Raw genomic sequence first — 21,988 nt, forward strand, 5'->3', positions numbered from 1 at the left:
TGTGGATGGGTTAAAAGTAGTGCACCTTCGGATGGTTATATGCGGTTGTGTCAAAAGCACAGTCATAAAGGATAAGTGTCTTGCTGGGCTAAGGTGTGGAATTTTCTGTTGTAGTAATATTACTGATACAGCATGTGGGACCTTTTAATATGAGCGGGTGATATAGTACAATGGAGGCTGAAGCCTTAATCACTTCTGCTGCTGCGACCACTGCCTGCACACATGGGGGAAGTGCTCTTGTCACATTATCAAGTTTAGTGGAGTAATATGCGATTGGTCTTTGTTTACCCCCATGTGTCTGTGTCAGTACTGATGTCATGTGTCCATCTCTTGAATCTACAGTTTGCTCAAACAGTTTCTCATAATTGGGTAGTCTCAGCACTGAGGTGCTTGTTAATGTTCTTTTTAATTCAGTAAAAGCTGTCTCACTTTCTTCATTCCACTGTATGTCATCCTTCTCTGTTCCCTTCATTCCTACCTCTTCCTCTATACCTGCCCCTGCCTCTCCCCCTGTTGCCAGCCCGACCTCTCCTTCTGTTCTCGGGCGCAGCATCAACAGTATATTCCTCCCCATCATCCTCATTACTGTCACCTTGCTAGAAAACTTTCACTTTCTTCTTTCCTTTCTCCTTAATCCACCTTTCATTATATTTTGCGCATTGTAAGGTGTCTAACACTCCAGCTGTTCTATATGTCACCATACTTTTTGTGATATACTCTTTGTGCTCTGGTTTAATTAGACATATGCATTCATTTTCGTCCGAATGCATTTTCGTCCGAATTTCAGCTATTTTCGTTTTCGTTTTGACAAACGATAACGAAAGCACAGAATCCGAAAAACAAAAGATCCGACATAAATAAATGCTTTATTTTCGTGTTCGTTGTTACAACAGTTCGATATAGAATAGGAGATTCGACGTGACTCTGACAATAACAATCTGTGTCTATAGAACCTGTGGTCGAATGTGCCTAACCTTACCTCTATTAGTCCAAGATTATATAGAGAAAATATTAGACAGAGAAAAAAGATTTGACAGAGAGAAAAGATTCTGCAAGTTACTGTCCTAAAAAGTGTTTGGGGACCCGGGTCCTGCCCCAGGGGACATGTATCAATGCAAAAAAAAGTTTTAAAAACGGCTGTTTTTTCGGGAGCAGTGATTTTAATAATGATTAAAGTAAAACAATAAAAGTGTAATATTCCTTTAAATTTCGTACCTGGGGGGTGTCTATAGTATGTCTGTGAAGGGGCGCATGTTTCTGGTGCTTAGAACTGTCCCTGCACAAAGTGTCATTTATGCAGAAAAAAAAGTCCTTTAAAATCACTCGCAGCTATTATGAATTGTCGGCTCCATAATACAGAGAACACTCATTGAAAGTCATTGATAAAATTTTTTTTAAAAAAGCGTGGGGGTCCCCCAAATTCAATTACCAGGCCCTTCCGGTCTGGTATGGATATTTAGGGGGAACCCCACGTCAATTTTTTGGATATTAAGGTTCCCCTTAATATCCATACCAGACCTGAAGGGCCTGGTAATTGAATTTGGGGGACCCCCACGCTTTTTTTAAAATGTATTTTTTTTTTTTTTTATCAATGACTTTCAATGAGTGTTCTCTGTATTACGGAGCTGACAATTCATAATAGCTGCAAGTGATTTTAAAGGACTTTTTTTCCTACATAAATGACACTTTGTGCAGGGACAGTTCTAAGCACCAGAAATATGCGCCCCTTCACAGGCATACTATAGACACCCCCCAGGTACACTTTTATTATTTCACTTTAATCATTATTAAAATCACCGCTCCCAAAAAAACGGCTGTTTTTAAAACTTTTTTTTGCATTGATACATGTCCCCTGGGTAACTTGCATATTAGCCTTTAAAATTAGCACTTTAGATTTTGAACGTTGGAGTCCCATAGACTTTAATAGGGTTCTAAAGTTCACACAAAGTATGCTATATACTAGAAGGGATGGCCGAACGGTTCGCCCGGTGGTCGTTTCGCGGCGAATTTCGGCTGTTTGCGGTCCGCCCGATCGGCGGACTATTGCCGCCGTTTTCCCGGGGACTTCCGTGTTTACTGTGTAAAAGAACTTTGACCTATGATGACACATCCATCATGGGGTACAGGACAGCCAATTGAGACATTACAGCACATGGACACTTGGACATTCCCCCTAACTTATAAATAGACCCGATCCGGCGGCCATTTTACATTCTTTCGTATGTCACTATAGGGAGAGGTTGCTGTGTGGAGCAGGGAGAGACTGCAGTGACCCAAATCACTAGCTATTAGGTCCACAAAAGTTCTTTTCAGGACTGGTATAGTATAGGTGTTAGGTGTAGTTCAGGATATAGGTTTGAGGCACTGCTGTGCTAGTGATTGTTGCAGCAGCCTGTCTTTTCTCAGTGTAGAGAGAGGAACAGGACGCTGTGTGCAGAAGGGACAGTCAGTTTAATCATTAGCTGTTACTATTAGGTCCACAAAAGTCCTTTTCAGGACTGGTATGGTAAAGTAGTACTGGATATAGTTTTGAGTGCTATTCAAGTTATTGTTCCAGCAGCCTGTGTTTTGTCAGTTTAAATAGGGACAGGCAGGAAGCTGTGTGTGGCCGTGAGGGACAGTCAGTTTAATCAGTAGCTGTTACTATTAGGTCCACAAAGGTTCTTTTCAGGACTGGTATGGTAATAGGCTTGTACACGTATAATATTCTTTCTTCCAAATATAGAAAGAATATTGTCCTTTATCAGTATAAGGACTGAGGTACAGTCTGCTAATCATTCACAACCTACTAGTTCCACAAAGGTCCTTATAAGGACTGGTAAGGTATAGGGTACTACAGTACATAGGGTTGAGTGAGGTACAGTATTCTATTCCTTAAGGACTGGTATAGGTCCACAATATATAGAGTTGAGGTGCACTACTGCTGACTGCTGCCCTATACTGCAGCAGTCCTTTATCAGTATAGGGACTGAGGTACAGTCTGCTAATCATTCACAACCTACTAGTTCCACAAAGGTCCTTATAAGGACTGGTAAGGTATAGGGTACTACAGTACATAGGGTTGAGTGAGGTACAGTCTGCTATTCCTTAAGGACTGGTATAGGTCCACAATATATAGGGTTGAGGTGCACTACTGCTGACTGCTGCCCTCTACTGCAGCAGTCCTTTATCAGTATAGGGACTGAGGTACAGTCTGCTAATCATTCACAACCTACTAGTTCCACAAAGGTCCTTATAAGGACTGGTAAGGTATAGGGTACTACAGTACATAGGGTTGAGTGAGGTACAGTATTCTATTCCTTAAGGACTGGTATAGGTCCACAATATATAGAGTTGAGGTGCACTACTGCTGACTGCTGCCCTATACTGCAGCAGTCCTTTATCAGTATAGGGACTGAGGTACAGTCTGCTAATCATTCACAACCTACTAGTTCCACAAAGGTCCTTATAAGGACTGGTAAGGTATAGGGCACTACAGTACATAGGGTTGAGTGAGGTACAGTCTGCTATTCCTTAAGGACTGGTATAGGTCCACAATATATAGGGTTGAGGTGCACTACTGCTGACTGCTGCCCTCTACTGCAGCAGTCCTTTATCAGTATAGGGACTGAGGTACAGTCTGCTAATCATTCACAACCTACTAGTTCCACAAAGGTCCTTATAAGGACTGGTAAGGTATAGGGTACTACAGTACATAGGGTTGAGTGAGGTACAGTATGCTATTCCTTAAGGACTGGTATAGGTCCACAATATATAGGGTTGAGGTGCACTACTGCTGACTGCTGCCCTACTGCTGCAGCAGTCCTTTATCAGTATAGGGACTGAGATACAGTCTGCTAATCATTCACAACCTACTAGTTCCACAAAGGTCCTTATAAGGACTGGTAAGGTATAGGGTACTACAGTACATAGGGTTGAGTGAGGTACAGTCTGCTATTCCTTAAGGACTGGTATAGGTCCACAATATATAGGGAATATATAGGGTTGAGGTGCACTACTACTGACTGCTTCCCTTCTGCTGCAGCAGTCCTTTATCAGTATAGGGACTGAGGTACAGTCTGCTAATCATTCACAACCTACTATTTCCACAAAGGTCCTTATAAGGACTGGTAAGGTATAGGGTACTACAGTACATAGGGTTGAGTGAGGTACAGTCTGCTATTCCTTAAGGACTGGTATAGGTCCACAATATATAGGGTTGAGGTGCACTACTGCTGACTGCTGCCCTACTGCTGCAGCAGTCCTTTATCAGTATAGGGACTGAGGTACAGTCTGCTAATCATTCACAACCTACTAGTTCCACAAAGGTCCTTATAAGGACTGGTAAGGTATAGGGTACTACAGTACATAGGGTTGAGTGAGGTACAGTCTGCTATTCCTTAAGGACTGGTATAGGTCCACAATATATAGGGTTGAGGTGCACTACTGCTGACTGCTGCCCTATACTGCAGCAGTCCCTTATCAGTATAGGGACTGAGGTACAGTCTGCTAATCATTGACAACCTACTTGTTCCACAAAGGTCCTTATAAGGACTGGTAAGGTATAGGGTACTACAGTACATAGGGTTGAGTGAGGTACAGTCTGCTATTCCTTAAGGACTGGTATAGGTCCACAATATATAGGGAATATATAGGGTTGAGGTGCACTACTACTGACTGCTGCCCTTCTGCTGCAGCAGTCCTTTATCAGTATAGGGACTGAGGTACAGTCTGCTAATCATTCACAACCTACTAGTTCCACAAAGGTCCTTATAAGGACTGGTAAGGTATAGGGTACTACAGTACATAGGGTTGAGTGAGGTACAGTCTGCTATTCCTTAAGGACTGGTAGAGGTCCACAATATATAGAGTTGAGGTGCACTACTACTGACTGCTGCCCTATACTGCAGCAGTCCTTTATCAGTATAGAGACTGAGGTACAGTCTGCTAATCATTTACAACCTACTAGTTCCACAAAGGTCCTTATAAGGACTGCTAAGGTATAGGGTACTACAGTACATAGGGTTGAGTGAGGTACAGTCCTTTATCAGTATAGGGACTGAGAGTTTTGTCACAGGGTCATTTAAAAAATCACAGGCAGAGGAAGAGGCAGGCCCTTCCGCAGGGGTGGTAGAGGTAGAGCAGGAGCAACAGGCTTGAGCCAAAGTGGGAAGTTGCAGAAGGTGCGTTTAATTACTTTAAAGGATGCACCAGACTTAGTTGAGTGGCTCACTCAGCCTTACTCTTCTGCACCCTCCTAATCCTCTCGATCTGCACCCTCTTCTTCACTCTCTGCTATGTGCACCCCCAAAGACACTACCACCAACAACACCACCACCACCACATTCCTTCCGCTTGAGTCACAGGAAATATTTTCCGATCCATATCAAGACATTTCTGATTTGCAGCCACTCTTGGCATTGGATCAGGAAGAGGAGGTAGCAAGAACCGCCACTCAGCAGTCTGACGACAGTACCCAGATCAGCCCAAGGAGGAGGTTGGTCCCCGGTGTTGCTGCTTACTCCGAGATCTCTACTTATAGCAGTGGGGAAGGTGACGTTGATAATGACGTGTCTAGTGATGTCACGTGGGTGCCCACAAGAGAGGAAGAGGAGGGGAGTTCAGAGGGAGATATGGACCAGCAGATAGGGAGGAGAAGCAGGAATAACTTACATTGCACAGGAGGGACAAAGCAGACTGCTAATGTATCAGGAGCGAGGCATCGACCATGTACGATCACATCTGGCGCTCCCAGGACGCCGGCACATGGCTCCGCAGTGTGGGCTTTTTTTAACGTGTCCGCTGCTGACAATAGTGTTGCCATCTGCAATCTTTGCAGTCAACGCATTAGTCGCAGTAAGCCCAACACTCACCTAGGGATGACCGCCTTAAGAAGGCACATGAGCAGCCATCACCGTGCCCAGTGGGAGCAACGGAACACACAAAGCCACACTCCAGGCTCTCACCATCCAGCCTCCTCTTCTACTTCTCCTTCTCCTCTATCCTCACAATTGTCCTCAACTCCACCTTCCATCACGCCAAGCTCACATTTTTCTGCAAAAATGCAGGCTTCCGTGGGCCTAATGTTCGAGCGTAAAAAAATGATGACGCTGGATAAACCTCTTGCCCAACGGTTGACGGCTGGCTTGTCAGAACTGATAGCCCGCCAACTACTGCCATATAAACTGGTGGACTCGGAGGCCTTACCAAAATTTGTGGCCATTGTAACACCACAATGGAAGGTCCCAGGAAGGAAGTATTTCTCAGAGAAGGGCATCCCAGAGCTATATGGCCATGTTCAGCGGCAAGTGAATGTATCTCTAGCACACAGTGTCGGTGCCAAGATACATCTGACCACAGACACGTGGTCTAGCAAACACAGGCAGGGAAGTTATATCACTTTTACTGCCCACTGGGTGAACTTTCTGACAGCCGTCAAGCATGTAACCCGTGGCACCCGTGTAGATTTGGTTTTACCGCCACGGATTGCATGCAGGCCTGGCTCTTCTTCTCCTCCCCCTCCTACTCCATCCTCCTCCCTCTCCTCCTCGGCTGACTCCTCCTTTTCCGCTGCTAGCGTCTCTTCCGCTGTGCCGCCCAAGTTCCCCAGAACCTATTTCGACATGGCAGGTGAGACGTTGCCATGCCGTTGCTGCGTCTGTTGTGCCTGGAAGCCAAGAGCCACACTGGCCCGGCACTCCTTTCAGCTTTGCGTTCACTGGCAGATCAGTGGCTAACACCGCTCAATTTGACAGTTGGTAAAGTGGTGTGTGACAACGGTGCCAATCTGCTTAGCGCATTGAAACAGGGAAAAATTATGCACGTGCCATGCATGGCACACGTCTTAAACTTGGTCGTGCAGCGATTCGTTGTCAAATACCCTGGGGGTCCAGGACATCTTGCGGCAGGCAAGGAAAATCTCGGCCCATTTCAGAAGATCTTACACAGCCATGGCTCGCCTTGCTGACATTCAGCGGCGACACATTCTGCCGGTCAGACGTCTTATTTGTGCTTGCCCCACGCAATGGAACTCAACCTTCTATATGCTTGATAGGCTGCTCCAGCAGAAACGTGCAGTTAACGTCTACCTGTATGAACTCTGCGGCAGAAAAGGTTCTGGGGTGCTGGGATTTTTTTCACCGCGCCAGTGGCTGCTAATGCGCGATGCATGCAGACTTCTGCGGCCATTTGAGGAGATCACCAAACTGGTCAGTCGCAGCCATGGCACCATCAGTGACATGGTACCTTATGCCTTCTTTATGGAGCGTGCATTGCGTTGTGCCATTGATCAAGCTGTGGAGGAGCAGGAGCGGGAAGATGAGGAAGTCGCAATGCTGGATGAATTCCCAGGGGGGCTACTCTATCTGAGACAAGTCAACAACAGGAGTCTGAAGAGGAGTCAGAGGAGGATGGTGCCGAGGCGGATGAGGAGGAGCAAGAAGAGCATGCTTTAAACCTTTCTGGGATCCCTGTTGTTGTGCGTGGATGGGGAGAGGAGAATGAAGAGGACGACATTATCCTGGATGATGAGCAGGAGCCAGGCCACCACACCGCTTTCAGTTTAGTGCAAATGGGGGCCTTCATGCTCCAGTGTTTTAATAGGGACCCCCGTATAAAAAGCATAAGGGTCAAGGACCAGTACTGGGTGGCAACGTACATAGACCCACGGTACAAACACAAAATGGTGGAAATGTTACCGCCGTCACAGAGGGCTGGCAGAATGGAGCACTTCCAGGCTTGCTTCGAGAAATGCTGCATTCTGCCTTTGCGTGCGCTGGCAGAGGAGCAATTCCCACTCCCAGAGAAGGAGTTGCGGGTACCAATCCAACAGCACCTGCAAGAAGAGGCTCCCACCATCCCTGTGCTATGCTGACTTCCTCCTGGGGCTGCTTATTATGAGGGGCTCCCACCATCCCTGTGCTATGCTGACATCCTCCTGGGGCTGCTTATTATGATAGGCTCCCACCATCCCTGTGTTGTGCTGACTTCCTCCTGGGGTTGTACCTCTGCTGTGCATATTATGAGGGGCTCCCACCATCCCTGTGCTATGCTCATTATGAGGGGCTCCCACCATCCCTGTGCTATGCTGACTTCCTCCTGGGGCTGCTTACGGTGCAGGTGTCAGTGCTGTATATCACGGTGCTGGTGTCAGTGCTGTATATCACGGTGCTTGTGTCAGTGCTTTATGTCACGCTGCTGATGTCAGCGCTCTCTATCACGGTGCTGGTCTCAGATCACCCTATCACAGCGCAGGTGTCATTGCTGTATGTCACGCTGCTGATGTCAGTGCTCTCTATCACGGTGCTGGTGTCAGTGCTGTATATCACGGTGCTTGTGTCAGTGCTTTATGTCACGCTGCTGATGTCAGCGCTCTCTATCACGGTGCTGGTCTCAGATCACCCTATCACAGCGCAGGTGTCAGTGCTTTATGTCACGCTGCTGATGTCAGTGCTCTCTATCACAGTGCTGGTGTCAGATCACTCTTTCATGGTGCAGGTGTCATTGCTGTATGTCACGCTGCTGATGTCAGTGCTCTCTATCACGGTGCTGGTGTCAGATCACTCTATCACGGTGCAGGTGTCATTGCTGTATGTCACGCTGCTAATGTCAGTGCTCTCTATCACGGTGCTGGCGTCAGTGCTGTATATATCACGGTGCTGGTGTCAGTGCTGTATATCACGGTGCTTGTGTCAGTGCTTTATGTCACGCTGCTGATGTCAGTGTTCTCTATCACGGTGCTGGTGTCAGATCACTCTATCACGGTGCAGGTGTCATTGCTGTATGTCACGCTGCTGGGGATCATCTCCTGCACCCTCTTCTTTGCCTACTCTGACCTTCCCTCTCCTCCATTGCCTTCATGCGCTCCACAGTCCTGAAAAAAAGAATGCTTGTAGTTGTCGATCCCAGATTCACCTCATACATGTGTTATGTCATTGGCCATGTGGTGGGACTATATTTGCACAGCTAGTAATTATTTTGTGGCTGCAAATTTGACCTGTAGGTTTGCAAAGTTCGCCTCCCATTGAAGTCGGCCACGTTCGCGGTCCGCATTCGCGAAACATCCCGTCGGAAGTTCGTCCATCACTATATACTAGCTCCGTCAAATCTTCTTTATACATTCGACAGAAACCATAAGCCTTCAAAGACAGATTCGACCGTAATTCAAGTGGATTTTCGGACGAATGCAATTTTTGAATGAAAAACAAAATAAATAAAAACGAATTTCGGGATTAACTAAATAAATTCATTTTTCGGACGAAAACGAAATTCCGAAACGAAATATTTTACTCTGCACATGTCTAGTTTTAATCCATTAACAAAAGCTATCTTTAGTAGGGATGAGCCGAACACCCCCCGGTTCGGTTCGCACCAGAACTTTCGAACGGACCCCAAATTCGAACGAATTTAGAACCCCATTGACGTCTATGGGACTCAAACGTTCGAAATTAAAAGTGCTAATTTTAACGTCTAATATGCAAGATACTGTCCTAAAAAGGGTTTGGGGACCTGGCTCTTGCCCCAGGGGACATGGGTCAATGCCTAAAATGTTTTTAAAAATGGCCGTTTTGGCGGGAGCACTGATTTTAATGATGATTAAAGTGAAAATATTCCTTTAAATATGGTGCCTGGGGGGTGTCTGTAGTATGCCTGTGAAGTGCCACGTGTTTCCCGTGTTTAGAACAGTCCCTGCACAAAATGACATGGAACAGAAATAACATCATTGAAAACTGCTTGCGGTTTTAATGTTATATCTGGTTCCTGCAATATGGTTGAAAACCATTGAGAAAAATGGCATGGGTAGCCCTCCCTGCCCATTACCAGCCCCTTTGGGTCTTGTACAAGGGGAACCCTGTACCCATATTAAAAAAAGGAAATGCGTGTGGCCCCCAGGCCCTATATACTCAGAACAGCAGTATACAGGCGGTGCAAACAAGACAGGGACTGTGTAGGTTTGTTGTGTTAAGTTGAATCTGTTTGTAATTTTCAACTGGTACATTTTTAAAGTGTAGCTCCAGTCAAAAAAACTATTTTTAAGCTTTTTGGAAAACATAGGGAAGGGTTATCACCCCTGTATAATTTGCTTTGGCGTCCATCTTTTTTCATCTCACTTATTGTTGTCTCCTTCCGTTTGCAAGTAGGAGATGTTTGTAAGGTGGATGTTTGAAAGTAGGGGCCTGCCCTATATGCTCTGCAGAAATGGTGGAAAAAGGTGTTGGTTTTGCCACAACATTGTAAGCCCTCAAAGTGACTCTTGGTGGGCGCTGGAGCGCCCTGCTGTGAACGATTATATCAAGAATTGTAATTACATGCCATTGTTGAACAGTGGTAGAAAATTTTACTTTTGGTGGTTGTGGTGTTGGTGCCACAATACTATAAGTCCTCACAGTTACTCTGGGTGGGCACAGGAACGGGCCCTCCTGTGAAATATTATATCAAGAATTGTAATTACATGTCCCTGTTAAACAGGGGCAGAAAAATTGGGCCTTAGGCACTGGTGCTGGTGCCACGACACTGCAACCTCTCCCATATACTCTAGTTTTATTGCAGGAATTAGCCCTGCTGCAAAGCATTGCATCAAAAATTGTACTTAAATGCCCCTGTTAAACAGGGGCAGAAAAATTGGGCCTTAGGCACTGGTGCTGGTGCCACGACACTGCAAACTCTCCCATATACTCTAGTTTTATTGCAGGAATTAGCCCTGCTGCAAAGCATTGCATCAAAAATTGTACTTAAACGCCCCTGTTAAACAGGGGCAGAAAAATTGGGCCTTAGGCACTGGTGCTGGTGCCACGACACTGCAACCTCTCCCATATACTCTAGTTTTATTGCAGGAATTAGCCCTGCTGCAAAGCATTGCATCAAAAAGTGTACTTAAACGCCCCTGTTAAACAGGGGCAGAAAAATTGGGCTAATGGCATCACCCAGAACCAGAAATGTTCTTCCAACATATCAGCGAAGGAGGAAGAGGATAGACAATCAACATAACAGGACAGTCACTCAGCATAGGCAGTCTTGAAGGGATGTGATATTTCAAAAAAAATTATTCGGTTACATCAGCTTCAGGTGCTTGGTAGCTGTGGGTGATCCAAGACTGATTCATCTTGATGAAGGTCAGTCGATCAACTGATTCGGTGGACAGGCGCACCCTGTGATCGGTAACAAAGCCACCTGCAGCACTGAAGGATGCAGGACAGGCCAGTAGCTCAATTGCATACTGTGCAAGCTCTGGCCAGTGATCCATCCTCAAGACCCAGTAAGCCAGAGGATTTTCGGTGGGAAAGGTGTCCAAGTCTGACCTTGCCCCTAGGTATTCCTGCACCATGTAAATCAGACGCTGGCGATGGTTGCTGGAACCGATCATACCTTGGGGCTGCGGACTAAAAAATTGTCTGAAAGCATCAGTCAGACGGCCACCTTCTCCACCGCTCCTTCTGACCGATGCCTCAGCAACACGTTGTCCAGGACCAGGAGTTTGTAACCTCTCAGTCTCTGGGAACGCATTGCACAGACCTTTCTGCAAGGCCTCCAGGAGATGTCTCATCCTCTGCTCCTTCTGTGATGGCAAGATAAGGTCGGCAACCTTACCCTTGTACCGTGGATCAAGGAGAGTGGCCAGCCAGTAATGGTCCCTCTCCTTGATCCGAAGAATACGAGGATCCCTCCGCAGGCTTTGCAGGATCAGGGAGGCCATGCAGCGTACGATAACAGAAAGTAAGAAACTATTGAACTTAAGCTTTGAAATACAGAGGTTAAGGTCACAAGACATTACAGAATAATGAGCTAATGAATAATGTGAGCTAATGTGTATAATTTTGATTGGTCCCCAAAAATTGGGGCAGAGTCTTGTAAAAATAGTATAAAACAGTATAAAACGGCAAAACCAGAATTAAAGATTGTAACCATTTCAGCATCACAATTGTGTATGAGTCATTGGTTATCTCGCCGGCGAGGACTTCCACTGAGCCATCTCCAAGAGCCTAGGCCACAAGGAGAAGTCGGGCGACCTAACAGTTTTGGTACCAGGAAAAGTGAGGTCTGGCGTTTGTTTGAACAGGTAAGACACATTCTGCTCCTTTTTACCTATTTTTGGTGAACTGGTGTTGGTGCTTGCCTTGTTCAAATAACCTTGTATATCCACCCACTTACATAACTGTGCCTTCGCAACGGGCTAGGCTGGCCCCTTGGAAGGTTAGAGGGGCTCGCAGGTATTTTGTTTTTTTTTAGAGTAGTCTGACTAGGCTGGTCTGACTGTATTGTATTGAGTATGTTAGGTAGAGGTAGAGGTATATATAATAAGTGTGTTTAAAACTCGGGAAGTATAGGATACGCCCGCAGTATAAGGAGTGGCTGAGTGGACGCCCAATCTTTTTGGGGGAAATATAGTGCACTTATAATAACATGTTGATATAATGTAAATTTGTTTGGCCATTGTATATATATATATGATTTTGCTTGTTTTTCTTTTAGGTACCACCGTAAGTATTTAGGGTGTATAGAGAATTAGAGATAAGTGTATGGTATATATATATGTATGACAACTGAATGTAAAGTATTGTATTGATTTGAAGGGTTTAATTAAGGCATTACACATATATGCACTAAATGAACAACATAAATCAGGAACCCGATTGTAGTGAGATAGCGCCCGCCTGCCCACGTTGCACCTTTGGTTTACTGTTCCTTAGTGTTGACAGGACGTGGATCCTGCTAACTACTAGACCAACTGGGTTCTCATACCGACTTGGTGCAAGGGGAGTATATCCTACCACGAGGAGGGGTTTCCTATACCGAGTACTGAGGGTTAACCTTCATAGCTATATCAGCCCCACAGCAATAACAGACGAGGGGACATATTCACAAGTCAGGGAACAGATTATAGCACAAACAGGTTGCTTTCATCTCTGTCCCTGTACTAGACACACCCTACCAAGGTTATTAGATGGGGAATTCTGCAGCAACCCAGACCACGGCCAACCCATCCCCCTATGAGTATGTTAAAAACACACTACCGGGACCACAGGTAGAACCTTTTTGGACACAAGTCAGAGAACGGTGCCAACAGCTGGGAATACATGACCCAGGACCACTAGGTCCCTGTTCAGAGGATGAATGGAAAGAGGTGAGCAAGGTGTGTCAGGTGCACAAGCACTCTTATCCACCTGGGAAATGGGAAGACACCCAGTACATGAAAGATTGTTACAAAACATGGAATAAATGCTTAGCTAAGTATAAAACAAAGTATGTAACTAAAGTCCCCACAGTAAAGCCTGTAAACTCACCCGCCCTATCTCAGCAACCTGAGGCACCACCACCCCCCCCTTATGTGATGGTTAAACAGGAAGATGGAACATTGGGTCCATGTCTTCAGCTGTATCCATCTTTAGACTCAGCAGTGTTGGCCACCATAGTGTATGGGGCAGCTGATCAGGCACAAGTTACACGATGGGAAAACGAAAGTAGAAGCAGGAAAGAGGAAGTCCGGGCAGAAGGTATACAAAGTAGGGAAGAAGAGAGGATTAGAAAAATGGAAAGGGAATTAGAAGAGAAGTTAAAAGAGCTTAGAGAAAGAAAGGAGGAAATAGAGCGGAAAATGTCTAAAAGGGAGGAAGAATTGGAAGAGTACAAAAGAGAGCTGGATAAGAGGGAAGGTGAGATGAGAGAATATTCTGCGATAACTAAGGAAGAAAGGGATGGAAAGACCCTGAAAGAGGGGGAAGAGGAAGGAGTCGGGAAGTTGAGCTCCAGGGAAAAGGAATGGGAGGAGAAACAGAAAGAATTTAATAAGAGACAGCAGGTAGAGGAAGAAAGAATACAGAGGAAAAGGGAAGATTTAGAGGCATACGAAAGGAAACTAGAGAAAGAGGCAAGAAGGATTGAGGAGGCCAAGGGAAAGATAATTTCACAGCCATCCACCACACTCAGAAGCCAAACGAAATCGGCCATAAGCCAGAAACCCCCACAGGAGGAAAGGGAGCAGGGTGAGAAAGAAATAGACATGGAACAGGAAAGTCTGGGTGCCACCTTTAAAGCACCGCTTATGCATATAGGGGAGACGGAAGTCCATATCCCCCTACCTTTAGGCACACTGTCGAAAATAAAGGAATTATGCCCCAGCCCAAAGAAAAGCCCAAGGGAGGCTGGTGCTTTCCTTGCAAAATACAGTGCAGGGACAAGCTTGGATAAGGAAGATATAAAAGGGATCCTTAGTATAATTGACCCTGACAGTCCAGAAGGGCATCCCGTAGAGGCCTTATGGACAGCCCACATAAAGGAAGATAAAGATTGGGTATCTTTTTGGAAAGGCATGGGGAATCACTGGTCTACTATATACAAGGGTTCATCCGCACTCCAGGAACTTATCCTAGCAAAACAGGGACCGAAGGAAAAATTCTATGAATTTTGTACCCGGGTATATGGCTTGTGGAAAGCAATAGATAACGCCGACCCCCAATTGTTCACCTCCACCATTATGGCTGGTGGCGATACGAAGGTGACACAGCTGCTTAAATTCACTAATCCAAAGTGGGCAGAACAAGCCCCAGATGAATTTATGAAGGATACTAGATCACGAGAAACATCAGGGGTATTTGAGCAGAAGGGTGGCATTTTTCCCTCCCTGACACCAACCCAGACTCCGCCCACCCACATAATGACAATGCAACCTTATCCACCAATGCAATCTTATCCCCCAGATCAGGCTTACCCACCAGACCAGGGATGCTTTAACTGTGGGGAACTGGGACACTGGAAGTCCCAATGTCCCTACAGAATTAGAACAAACGCTCAGAGAGGAAGAGGTAGGAATCTAAACACCACCCCACATCGCCTTCAGGATATCAGGTATCCTCACCCACCACAACCCCAATACCAGCCTCAGCCTCATAGACCACCCCCACGCATCCCGATGCAGTGGCCATCCGCTCGGCGGACCCCACAATAGGGATGCCAAGAGAATGTCCCGTCCCTCAGCCTTGTGTGTTATAATCCATCGTGGAAAAGTCTTCCGCAGGTACTATTGCGGGTAGACAAACACCTGATATGTCTATTATTAGATTCAGGGGCTACATTCAGTAGTTTGAATGATGCCATATATGACACACCGCACTGTACTGAGGGAAACTCTATTGGTATAAATGGGACATCAATTACCCACCCCATCACTCCACCATTGCCCGTGGCTACTCCAGAAGGGCAGGAACTATGTACCCAGAGTTTTGCTGTCCTTGTGGATTGTCCAGTATCTTTAATGGGGAGGGACCTACTCTCAAAACTGAATATCACCATTAAATTTGACAGAGGGGGCTCCCTCACTGCCAGCTCACCATTTTGCGATTTACATGCTCCAAAGAGACACACTTACAGGGGACTCTTTGCATCATTACCACCCACTCTAGAAACACATGCCATATGGGCAGAAAACAAAGGGAGTGTGGGTTTTATTAACTGTACACCTTACACACCACAAATGCGTCCAGACGCCAAAGTACAATATCATAAGCAATACCCCCTGCCACTCGAAAAAATTGAAGGCATCACACCATTAATTGATGATTACATAGCAAAAGGGATTCTGAAACACATTATAAGCCCCTGGAATACACCAATCTACCCTGTGAAAAAGGCGAATGGGGAGTGGAGGCTTGTACAGGACCTAAGGGCCGTCAACAAGCAGGTTATACCTCTGCCACCTTTGGTGGCAGATATTTCTTTCATTTTTTTGAAAATACCTGCTGATTCCCTTTGCTACACAGTAGTGGACCTGGCAAATGCATTTTTTAGCATCCCGATCGATGAAGGGGTATTGCCCATGTTCTCGTTCTCATGGCAATGGGGAAAAAAGGCTCAGCAGTTGACCTGGTCAAGATTACCGCAGGGGTATGTGGACAGTCCGGCAGCCTTCTCCATGGTCCTTAATGAGACAGTTAAGTCATGGACTGCTGAGCGCGGGTCGGTACTAATACAGTATGTGGACGACTTGCTCCTGTGCAGTCGATCTGCTGAAGATTGTGCGGTCGATTCCACATCTCTGTTACATCACCTGGCCAGGTCTGGCCACCTAGCATCGCGGAAGAAGATACAATGGTGTCAAAGTCAGGTAGAATACCTGGGATGCATTTTGAAGGAGGGAACCAGGCTAGTATCCCCCAAACGTGCCGCAGCCCTGCAGGCTCTCAGTCCTCCGAGAGACAAAGCAACCTTGCTGTCATTCTTGGGCGCAATCGTATATTGCCGCCAATGGATCCCAGATTGTTCATATTATGATGGCATTCTGAGGGAGGCTACCTTATCCACCGCCCCAAAGACAATAGATTGGACAACAGAAAGGCTCCATGCTTTTCAGGCCTTGTTAAAAAGTCTGACTCAGGCCCCCGCCCTGGGATTGGTAGAATATGGCAAACCTTTTCAATTATACTGTGTGGTGTCGAGAAATTCTTTTGCTGCGGTTTTGACACAGCAACATGGAACCGGGTACCGGCCAGTCTCCTATCTCTCAAAAAAGTTGCCTACCCAAGTACAAGGGATGCCATCTTGTTTACAAAACCTTGCTGCTTGTGCAATGGCAGTTCAAGAAGCTAACAAATCAGTATTAGGCCATGAGCTGACTCTTTACACTACTCATTCAGTGACTCACCTCCTGCAAAACATGAACACGCAGCATATGACAGCACAAAGGCTTAGTGGGTATGAGATCACACTTCTGAATACTGATAACCTCACCCTCAAACACGCACCACCAAGTAATCCCACTGTCCGCCTTTTGCATTCTTTGCTCAGGCTGCCACGAGACCCTGATCAGAAACACAATTGTGTTGAACAGGTTGCAGCAATAACCAGCCCTCGCCCAGATCTCACTGATATTCCCCTGCCAGGAGTGCAGGACGTCTTCATAGACGGCAGCTGCTCCCGCCCCTCTGATGCAACATTCCTGACAGGGTACGCCATTGTCCAACTTCCTGATGTGGTGTTGGAAGCAAAAGCTTTACCACCTTCCTCGGCACAGGTAGCAGAATTGGAGGCGCTCACAAGAGCTTGCATACTTTTCTCAGATCAGGAGGTAAACATCTACACAGATAGTAGGTACGCTTTTGGGGTCACGCATGACTATGGCGTAATATGGGCAAATAGAGGATTTAAAACTGCTGACAACAAGCCAATCGCTAACTCTACGCAAATTAAAGCACTCTTGCAAGCGATTCTTCTCCCAAAGCGGATAGCGGTCATCAAGGTAAAGGCACATTCATCAAATAACAGCAGAATTTCCAAAGGAAACGCGCTGGCAGACAGAGAAGCAAAAAAGGCCGCTGCCCTATACATTGGTCAGCCAGCCCCCACAACAATGTTCTTCAAAGAACATTTTACATCACCCAACTTTAAAACCATTGTGGCACAGATACAGGGATTAGCTACAAAGGAGGATGTTTCTTTTTGGGTCAAGGATGGTTTGACCAAGGACCAAGAAGGTCTTTGGTCAAAAGAGGGGAAGATATTGGGCATACCAGAAGCAAGCAGTGTTCTCATACTTTCCTATCTCCATGGTCCAGGACATATAGGTACCACCGCCCTAACGAACATATACACAAAGTCTTTCTGTACAAACAACTTAAATAAACAGGCAAAACTCCTCACCAGCAGTTGTATGACCTGTGCACAAAACAATGTCCAAGGGAAACATCATGGATTACATGGCCACCTGCCCCCACCCCTAGGTCCCCTAACAGATTTACAAATAGACTTTACACACATGCCCAAACAAAGAGGCAACTTGAGATGCCTTTGCGTAATCGTATGTAAATGGTCAGGCTGGATTGAAGCTATTCCGTGTACAGGTGAGACCGCTAAAATTGCTGCCAAATGCATACTGAACCATTGGGTTTGTAGGTTTGGAATACCAACGACCATATGGTCAGACAGAGGACCTGCCTTCAGCTCCTCTGTTACACAGACTTTAGCTAAGCTACTAGGCTTACAGTGGAAACTGCACATCCCTTACCACCCACAGAGTGCAGGGGTAGTGGAAAGAATGAACAGGAACATTAAGGACAAGTTAAAAAAGGCTACGGGGGGCACCATGAAAGGATGGTTGGATTACCTTCCTTCTGTCCTATTTCAGATCAGAACAACACCACATGCCAGAACAAAACTCTCGCCCTTTGAGATTTTGATGGGAGTTCCTGCAAACATAGAGCTGCCCCTCTTAGATCAAAATACTGACATTAACATCTATTCCCAACAGGAAATGTACGTGAAAAATCTGGTAAGTATGCTACAGGAAATGAACGAACATGTCTCTGTCACTTTTTCTCCTCTTCCCACAGAGCCGACACACCCCTTCATCCCAGGAGATCAAGTGCTAGTCAAGCAACTGGCCCACAAAAAGAGGATCGGACCAATCTACTCTGGACCTTGGAAGATAGAGAAGGTTTCCAGAACTGCTGTACTGACCGATCTAGGAAACACCTGGATCCACGCCAGCCGGCTAAAGAAGTGTCCACAGCAACCCCAGACCCCAGACCCGCCTCCAGCACCCCAGGACTCCTCTGACCAGGAACAGCAACCAGACTTGAAGGACGTTCAAGAAGGCATAAAGCAAATCTCTCTGAACGAGACAAATCCCTCACCCACAGGAAGAAACGAGTAGCAGAACTTTGTACACAATACCTGACAAAAATGATTTCCACTTTTGTGTCAGGAAAAACATTATGCTTCTGGGCATGTCTGATTCTGATAGTATTCATACCTGTTTGGTTAATAGCAAATTGTGTGTACCATCCAGAAGATTCAGGGCTATTAGAAGGCATATGTGGGAAAGCACAGACAGCCAATGCACCACCTAGTTTAAAATATAAAAGAAGTATACACCCCACTGAACCCCCTTCAGGTTTCACCGATAGTATGTTGTTGTTAAAGTTTAAGTACAGTTATGCACAAAAGTCTGGTTTTAAGAAATGTTGGATATGCAGCAAACTCCACCCTAATACAGCCAGAATCCCATTAATGGCCATTCCCTTAAACATCACTCCTTTCCTGAATGGAACACCCCCTATTGTTCTTGCCAATGTCATAAGGAAAAGTCCCAAAAAGCCCCTCAGTTTTCAAATCATGGGTAGAAGCCATGCTCCAGATTGGTGTTTCATAATGGGAAACATTTCCAGGGGAGCTGAGGTGTGCAAATGGTCGAAACTTAATGTCTCCATGGCTTCCCTTACCGATAACTCATTTTTTCACACCACAGACCCTGTGATTAATGCTACCATCTATGACCTTTTTAATTCTAGCTCCCACTCCCCGGTCACACAGTTATTAGCTCTGCTGATGACATCTGGATATTCAAAAGGCGCAAGGACTATTGTTAGTCAACGACCCTTAGCACTAGGCAACACAACCTACATCTGTTGTGGCAAGCTCTGTTACCCATGGATTCCTGAGGAACCCCAAGGGTGGTGTTATCTTGCTAAAATAGTCCCTATAATGGGAGTAGTGGGGGATAATGGACAAGGACACCTACTTAAAGCTAGTACCCACCCAAGATACCCTCTAAAACACCATGTGAAAAGAGAAATGTTCCTAGAAAAAGACATGACCTGGGCCTGGTTTCCTTCCTGGACAGGATGGGGAATAGATTTGATGAAGAAACTAAACAACTACACTTCAATCATAGATGAGATCTTGGAAAAGGACTCTGATGACATCACAAAACTAAACCTAGAAACCAGAGCAATTAGGAAACAACTAGAGCTACATGACCTGGCTATAGAAAGCATGAGTGCAGCCCTCACTGGCCTCTGTGAAATTACTGAGGACTATGAATGCTGCACCTGGATACATAACACGAGTATCGAGATCCCTGATTACTATGACATAATTGCACAACACAGAAAAGAGGTAAACAAGCTACAACAGGATGCAAGGGACATTGGGAAAACCTGGGACCCTTTCTCTACCGGGTTCAGTTTAGGAGGTCTCACTTCATGGTTGAAGAACACTGCAATGACTATTTTCACCATACTGCTTTTCGTATTGTTCTTGTATGCATGCTTCATGTTACTCAAATGCCTCTGCAGGAAGGGTAGCGAAGCACGTTCCGAAACCATGAAGCTGACTTCCATTTCCAGAGATCCCACTGTATGGTACGAAAGTCAGGAACATGAGGCCGGAGGATATGAATCCATGAGGCCTAACGAAATGGGTAGAGAATGACCATTTCGATAATATCGAATGGTCAAAGGGAGGATTGTAAGGAGATTCCATAATACATTGCGTTATTGATTGTTGATTCTGATTATTGCTTTTACCCTGGAGATATATTGCTTATATCAATACAGGATTGCTAATCTGCTTAAGTAATTTAGAGAAACTTTAACTTGATACAATTTAGAAAATCTATCTCATGATAGTATTGCTTAATACTGAATTATCTCATGATCATGTCTATCTATTTCTGTAAAAATGTCTTTGTTTCAGGACGCATCTGTTTGTGGTTTTCCTCTCTGTACACTGTTACTGGGTATGGAAAGGCTAGACTTGGTTTTTAGGAAGTTGTGGCTGGCACGTCATGGTCAGCAGACGATAACAGAAAGTAAGAAACTATTGAACTTAAGCTTTGAAATACAGAGGTTAAGGTCACAAGACATTACAGAATAATGAGCTAATGAATAATGTGAGCTAATGTGTATAATTTTGATTGGTCCCCAAAAATTGGGGCAGAGTCTTGTAAAAATAGTATAAAACGGCAAAACCAGAATTAAAGATTGTAACCATTTCAGCATCACAATTGTGTATGAGTCATTGGTTATCTCGCCGGCGAGGACTTCCACTGAGCCATCTCCAAGAGCCTAGGCCACAAGGAGAAGTCGGGCGACCTAACAGTTAGCTGAGGCATTCGGTCCGGAGTCCTCTGGGTCACTAAGGGCAACATGATCCGCAGCTACCTCCTCCCAGCCACGTACAAGTCCACGTGTTTCTTGGGACTGTAAATCATCCCTACAAGACTGCTGCTGCTGATGCTGAGTGCCAGCCTCCACCTCCATGCTGACACAATCATCCTCCTCCTCCTCATCCTCTTCCTGTGTGATGGGTGGCACAGCAGGAACACTGTCTGGATAAAGGGGGCCTTGACAGGCAAGGAAGTCCACCTCTTCCTGCCTCTGTTCTGCCTCAAGTGCCCTGTCCATTATTCCACGCAGCGTATGCTCCAAGAGGTGGACAATAGGTACAGTGTCACTGATGTATGTACTGTCACTGCTCACCATCCTTGTGGCCTCCTCAAACGGTGACAGGACAGTGCATGCATCCCTGATCATGCCCCACTGGCGTGGTGAGAAAAAACCGAGCTCCCCTGACCCTGTCCTGGTGCCGTAGTCGCACAGGTACTCATTGATGGCCCTCTGCTGCGTGTGCAGCCGCTGCAGCATGGCCAACGTTGAGTTCCACCTGGTGGGCATGTCACATATAAGGCGGTTCTTGGGCAGGTTCAACTCCTTTTGGAGCTCAGCCAGCCGAGCACAGGCATTAAATGATCGGCGGAAATGCACACAGACTTTCCTGGCCTGCTTCAGTACATCCTGTAAGCCGGGGTACCTGCCCAAGAACCGCTGCACCACCAGGTTAAGGACGTGAGCTACACAGGGCACATGGGTCAGTTGTCCCTGTCGGAGGGCGGAGAGGAGGTTGGTGCCATTGTCACAAACCACCATTCCTGGCTTAAGCTGGCGTGGCGTCAACCACCTCTCAGCCTGCCCCTGCAGAGCTGACAAAACATCCGCCCCAGTGTGGCTCCTGTCCCCCAAACAAACCAGCGCAAGCACGGCATGGCATCGTTTTGCCTGCGTACTTACGTAGCCCCTGGAATGCCTACGGAGCACTGCTGGTTCTGAGGACAGAGCACTGGAAGAGGCCATGGAGGAAGAAGAAGAGGAGGGGGTGGAGGAGAGAGGTGTGTCACAACCAATAGTAGCATTTTGGAGGCGTGGTGGCGGACCAACCTCCACCACTACTGCACCTTGTCCTG

The sequence above is a fragment of the Lithobates pipiens genome, unplaced genomic scaffold (genome assembly GCF_037356315.1).
Source record: "Lithobates pipiens isolate NorthernLeopardFrog02 unplaced genomic scaffold, aLitPip1_a1.2 Scaffold_16, whole genome shotgun sequence".
NCBI classification, from domain to species: domain Eukaryota; kingdom Metazoa; phylum Chordata; class Amphibia; order Anura; family Ranidae; genus Lithobates; species Lithobates pipiens.